The sequence below is a fragment of the Euprymna scolopes genome, chromosome 36 (genome assembly GCF_053919585.1).
Source record: "Euprymna scolopes isolate OS-2025 chromosome 36, ASM5391958v1, whole genome shotgun sequence".
Lineage (NCBI taxonomy): Eukaryota > Metazoa > Mollusca > Cephalopoda > Sepiida > Sepiolidae > Euprymna > Euprymna scolopes.
Window position 1 is genome coordinate 32900863 of NC_136517.1, and position 7500 is coordinate 32908362.

Consider the following 7500-nt stretch of genomic DNA (forward strand, 5'->3'; position numbering starts at 1 on the left):
AATTTGAGCTGCGAAGGTGGCGAGGTTCAAAAGATTTGATCTTTGCGGTGTCTAGCAAACTACTCAGCCAATTTGGGGTCTAAATATTTGAAATATATACATAACGAGTATTCAGAAAGGTGGCAAGCATTGTAATCAGTTTTGGGGCGAAAATTTGACTGCCAAAATGTCAAAGTTGAAAGAGTTGTCCTTTGCAGCTTCTACCAAATTTCTCCGCCAATTTTGCGTCTAAACACTTGAAATTTCAGATGGAGGTAACTTTGACATGGGTAAAACTATTTTTATTTTGATTTGAGACTAAAATAATAAATGTTAAGAAGTACAAAATTGGGGTCCAAGTCATAAAAAAAATTGTCTCTACGGTCTCTACGAAATTACTCAGACAATTTCTGGTCTAAACAATGAAATCTTATATAAAGTGTAATCACACGTAGGGCAAGTTTTGAACAGTACATAGGGCCCAAGCAAAGCCGGACTGAACTGCTAGTATATATATATATATATATATATATATATATATATATATATATATATATATATATATATAAAGCCCCCCTCTTTGGGTAGAGCACTGTCGTAAATAATCTCACCCGCTACTTAATTGGCTGAAAATGTGAAGCTCGTTGTTTGTTTGTTTACGAACAGGCGATTTGAGCACTATAAAAGTGGTGACGGGTGTCTATTTAAATAGGCATTCCGACGAGTTATTTGCGGGCATCGGTTCCACGGTCGAGTGGGAGAACTAGCGACTGTCAACACGACGGTCCTAGGTTCAATCCTTGGTTTGGGAGAGATGCTAGTCTAGCAGCACTGATGAGCTGTGATACAACGAAACAGGACCGTATGTCGATGACTACAAATATATTATATATGTTCCTTAACCTTATTACGCAAGTATAAACCATATACAATATCTGCATGAATATAATTACACGTAATAGTTCACTAACGATGATCATTCCATAAGAAAACCGAAAAAAACTAATAGGGAATTCATTAAACTGAATGTTTATATATATATATATATATATATATATATATATATATATATATATATATATATATAGCTTCATCACGTTGACACACCGGTTCTCGTTAGATCAAGGAGTGTAAGCAACGCTGAACCTGGTCACTACCAGATGAGTGACGAATTGAAGAATTCTAGACGCTGTGTATTAGAGGACACGAACACCTTCCTGCAAGAACTGCAAAAATCTATTGTCATCATCTCCCCTAACGGGGATATACGTGCAATTTGGGACTGCTTGTGAATTTCATACTCCGATGGAACTTTCTCCTTTGGTGGAATTATCCTTGAATCTAAAATTTGTTTTCCCCATTTTTCTTTTCTTTTTCATGGAGAAGAAAGAAAAAGATGAAAATTCTTGGTAATTGTATCTAAGGTTTTCCTTAGTGTAACCATTTTAATTTTCAAAAATTAAATATTGTTATTTTTTTATTTGATTTCTGAAATTAAAAAAAAAAAAATTATATATATATATCTTTTTTTAGAATGCAACTGGCCCTGATGGTATTCCAATTATAGTACTCAAAAAACTTCAACCTGAATTAGCGCCCATACTTACAAAACTGTTTAAACGTTGTCTTAAGGAGAATAGTTTCCCATCTCCCTGGAAAATCTCATCAGTATGCCCTGTATTTAAGAATTCAGGTGATCGCTCATCCCCCTCTCAGTACAGGCCAATAAGTCTCCTGTGCGTCATGAGTAAGTTGCTAGAATCTGTGTTAAATACAGAAGTAATCAAACATCTCAACAAAAATAACCTTCTTAGTGACACTCAATATGGTTTCCGTTCTGCTAGATCTACAGCAGATGTCCTTACAGTTATATCGCATAGGATTAGCAAATCTCTCGACGGAGGCAACCTTTCTAGGGCAATTGCTCTTGACATATCTAAGGCCTTTGATAGGGTATGGCATAAAGGTTTACTTCATAAGATCGCTAGCTATGGTATAGCTGGAAAAGTCTTCTCAATTATTAAATCATTTCTTTCTGATAGGTTCATAAGAGTAGTAGTTGAGGGGCAAAAATCAGAAGCTCACAGTATTAATGCCGGTGTCCCTCAGGGATCCATCCTGGGCCCAACTCTTTTCCTGATCTACATTAATGATCTTCCAAATCATATCCTTACATCATTTGTAGACATTTATGCTGACGACAATACCATTTATGGAACCACATCTAAGACAGTAAACGACCAAGTTCTCTCCAATTCTCTCTCCTCTGATCTTGAGCACGTAGTACAATGGGGAAAGGAGTGGCTGGTTACTTTTAATGCATCTAAAACCAAGCTTCTCTCTTTACATCATCAACATTCTAATTCACATTTGTCATCAATTGAAATGAATGGCTCTCGTCTTCAGGAGGCCTCAAGTTTTGACAAGCTTCTGGGCTTGACCATTACTCCTGATCTTAAATAGAACACGTATATCAAATCTGTTGCCAAGGCCGCTGGAAAAATGGTGGGATCTTTCTATCGATCCAGTAGATATCTCACTGCTGATGCTATTCTCTACCTATATAAGAGCCAGGTACGTCCAAGGATGGAGTACTGTTGCCACATCTGGGCAGGAGCTGCTAGAAAGGACTTGTCCTGCCTTGATAGAGTTCAAAATAGACTTCGTAGCCTCGTAGGAGATGTCCTTTTCTCCTCCTTGCAACCTCTATCTCACAGAAGAGATGTTGCGAGTTTGTCTCTGATGTATCGTTATTTTCATGGAAAGTGTCCAACTGAGCTTCAATCTATGGTCCCCCCTCGCCAAACTTTCACAAGAAACACTCGTCTAGCTGTAAACACTATCAATAATTTCCCCCACTCTTTATCTGTGCCTAAACCTAAACGTAGATTCCATGAACAAAGCTTCTTTCTTAGAACTGCACGCCTGTGGAATTGTCTTCCGTTTTCCTGCTTTCCGGCTGACTACAATATGGTTGTGTTCAAGTCTAAAGTAAATAAGTTCTTGATGAGCCGTTCCATATAAGTTATTAAATTTACCAAATTTTCATTACTAATGATTACTATATTGACCAATTTCTACTGTACACTCTTTAACCCTTATCCTTGAGTGGCCTCTGGGCCTTGATAATGTGGTGATGCCTTTGTAAAAAATATATATATATATATATATATATATATATATATATATATATATATATATTGAGAGAGAGAGAGAGAAAGAAAGAAGGAAGAGCGATTCCGATAAAAGAAAAGTAACATTTAAAGAATTAATAATTTTATTAATTATTTAAAAAAGCTTGTTGTCTAATTGTTTATAACACGTGTTTCCAGCATATTTGCCTCGCTTCAGATATTTATTTTTTAGTTTTGAAAATTTATATCGTTTTTTTTTATCTTATCTTGCAGAACTGCATTAGTTTTTACCGAATATTATTCAAACTGACAATATTTTTGTCTGAATAATATCTGACGCGAGTTATACATGCTGAAAACATACAAACACAAGAAATAAAAAATAATATATATATATATATATATATATATATATATATATATATATATATATATATGTGTGTGTGTGTGTATGTATGTATGTATATTAGAAGAAACAAATATAAAATCATTTGGGTAAAAAAAAAAAAAAAAACATACAAGATCAGGGCGCGTATTTGAATGATGAGGGGTCAGGTGCGCATTAACCTTCTAACTTCCCTGATACAAGAAAAAAAATATAGATTAAAAAAACAAAATTAACGGTTGATCCGAGATACGAGACTGGGAGCAGGTTTTGAAAGGTGCAAAGGTATGGCGTGTGGATGACAATTAGTCAGTTTTGACTTATGACTTTAATCTTTATTTATTCATTTATTTATTCATATATTATTTATTTATTTATTTATTATTTATTTGTTTTATTTTTTTATTTTTATTTATTTTATTTATTTATATATTTATTTATTTTTATTTATTTTTTATTTATTTTTATTTATTTTTATTTATCTATTTTTGCCGTTTACGTTCCTGTCTTTCTTGTTTTTTTTTCGTGGATTTCTCTTATCTTCCTCCTCCCCCTCTTACTCTCTTCTCTCCATTCTTTCATTCTGTTTGCCTGTTGTAATTCTCTTAATAATTCTTCCCGCCTGTCATTCTACCACCTCCCTCTTTCTTTCTTTTTTTTCATCGCTAGTTCTCTTTTTCTTTTTTTTTTACATGGTGGTCACCACTTATCAAGGCCCGGAAGCCACTCCGGGACAAGGATTATTGCGTGTACAGTAATCAATTGGATATTATCTTAGTAATCGCTGGTATTGGAGATTTGATAAAGTGTCCTACTTACGGGGGCGGTTCATCAGGAATTATTTATGTTGGTTGGTTGTTTTTGTTTTACGGCATATCAACCCTTTTAGGATTATTTAATGCTGAATCCAAAGATAGAATATATTTGTTGTTTTCAAGTCGGTTTCTATTTAACCAATAGTTGGGACCCTAACAGGTACTACAATCCCGGTCAGAGTGGACCTGGGAGCAATGGCAATTGAAGGGTGGCTCCACACTCCCCAAAGCCCCCAAGCTGGTGCTTCACCACTGGGTATAGTTTAAGGTCAATTTATGTTGGACTTGAAGACATCCAAGTTGTAGTCAGGTGGGAATCAGGCAAACGAAAGACATTTCCACAGGCGTGCACTTCTAAGAAAGAAGCTTTGTTCATGGAATCTACGTTTCAATTTAGGCACAGATAAAGAGTGGGGAAAATTATTGACAGTGGTTTCAGCTAGACGGGTGTTTATCGTGAAAGATTGGCTCGTTGGGACCAGAGATTGGAGCTCAGACGAGCACTTGACATGGAAATAACGATAAAACAAAGATAGGCTCAAAACGTCTCTTCTGTGGGGGAGAGGTGCCAGGAAAGAGAAAAGGACATTCCCCACTAAGCCACGAAATCTATTTTGTACTCTGTCAGGACAGGGTAGGCTGTTTTAAGCAGCTCCTGCGCGGCTGTGGCAGCAGTACTTCATCCTTGGACGTAATTGGCTTTTATATCTATTTTTACATTTTTAGTTTTTAATCCATTTAAGCATTTCTCATTCCTTGCTTTCTCTTCTTTTTTATTTATCTCTTTCTGTCTCTTTCTCTCTTACTCTCTGTCCATCTGTATATCCCGAACCTCTATACCCCATTCTCCTTTTCTTCTTGTCTAAGTTTTAATTTATATAAGTCCGGCTTGAGGTGGAAAACTTACGCCTCAAACCGGAGTACCTAACTAGAAAACGAAAACGTTTCCACTCTCTGCGTTCCCTGTTATATCAGGTCCAAAAAGCTTTAATCAGTGATACCCTAGTATAAAGATCTCGAAGCCGTTATCTTGGTTCGTGGCCACCATAACCTAATAGACTATCAGTCTACAGTATGCTTTGAGCGGGCTGGCATTAACGCTATTTCAGCTTTACTCCGTTAAGAATGATGGAACTGCCTATAAGCGGAGAAGGCAGGAGATCCCAGGTGGCGCATATGAACAAATTCGCGATCCCAGAAAATTCCGCAGGATGTCTCAGCTTCTCTGGTCGGCACCAACAGTTACTTCTACCCAATCAACATTAGCCAGCAAGACTAAGGAGGTCTGACGTATAGTTGTGAAGAAAAATAAAATAATAATAATAGAACTCCAGCGCAGCCGCAGCAGGTAAATTAAAGAAGCCCTACCGGGAAATAAGGGTTCAACTTTCCACAGGGTCGATTTCTACCTCGATTCCCACAGTGAAGATCTAATCAGAACCAGCCATGCCATGCACATCAACAGGTACAATCCTGAAAACGAAGCTTACGGCTTCCCCTTTCATCGGCATAATCAGATTCGGAAAAGGATTACGTAGTTAACGCCAAACAGATGTCAGTAAATGGTTGATGGGCAGAAATTAGAAGTTCACAGTATTAATGCTGGAGTCCCTCAAGAGTCCATCCTGGGCCCAACTATCTTCCTGATCTACATCAATTATCTTCCTAATTATATCCTAAGATCATTCGTAAACATTTATATTGACGACACTACCATCTATGGCAACACTTCAAAGGCCGTAAATGACCAAATTCTCTCTGATTTTCAATTGAAATGAATGGCTCTCGCCTTGGGGAGGCTCCATGTTTCGACAAGCCTCTGCGTCTGACGTTTACTCCTGATCTGGAAATGGAACACGTACATATAATCCGTTGCCAAGGTCGCTGGAAAATAGTGGGATCTTTCTACCGCTCCAGGAGATTGCTGATACAATTCTCTACCTGTATAAAAGCCAAATACGTCCAAGGATGAAGGACTCTTGACACATCTGGACAGAAGCTACTAGAAGTACGTTATCCTGTCTGACTACCAAGTTAAAAATAGACTTCGAAGCCTAGTGGGGGATGTCCTTTTCTCTTTTCTGCAACATCTTTCCTCCAGAAATTTCACACGAAAGTACTTGATTAATCTAGGAGTGTTCTTACGTAGGTTTTGTATCAGAATGCCTCCGACAAGTGCCGGAAATCAACTATTAAAAAAAAAAAAAACAGATTAAAGAAGGAGGTACGATTTCGATCAAAGTTAACAATTTTTTTCCAGCCTAACATCACAAATGCATTTGAGAAGTTTTATCACCGCACAAATTAACTGTAAATTAGTTTATAAGACAGAACAGCGTTCGAAATGAATATTTCTTTTTAAAGCACACTTGAACCATTATCGTAGGTCTTCAGCTAGAGCAGGCAAGCACTCGATTTAATTGAAAAAAAATAAGTATGGGAGAGTGAGGCATGTGTTAATCCCGATTCAATTCCGGGTGACGTTGTTGTTTCTGTTGGATCTTTTAAATCCAAAATGGCGACATAAGACAGATGATGAATATTACAATAGATGTTTCATTTATTTATCTCCAATACCTTTTATTTGTCTTATATATATATATATATATATATATATATATATATATATATATATATATATATATATATATATATATATATATATATATATTTGTTTTAATTTTTTTCCTTCCAAACTCGTCTGTCAATTTTTGATCTACAGACATGAAACTTAATATATAGGATATTCGAACCCATGCGGAACTTGATATTTGGGTTTTATCCGGGGGAAATTTGTGCAAAAGTTTTAAAATTAAAAAAAAATGGAGTTTGCCAAGTGAAGGTGGACCGAGGGAAATCAAATATGCATGCGTAACGTGATAGCTACTGGTTCCTGTTTTAATTTTTGGCCTTGCAGCAAACATGCTTAGATAGCTCAGGCATCAACGTCAAAGGAAAAAGTAAATCGAAAGCTAAACGTTTTGGTTTCAATTCTCGGTGGTGGCGCACGACTCATTTTTTTTTTTTACTTTTTAAATCATTAGTATATATTGGGTTCAATATAATATTATATTAAATGCGAAATTTGCATTAATCAAAATATCATATAAAGCGTATTTTATGCTTGTATATATATATATATATATATATATATATATAAATTTAATGCTTATATATATATATATAT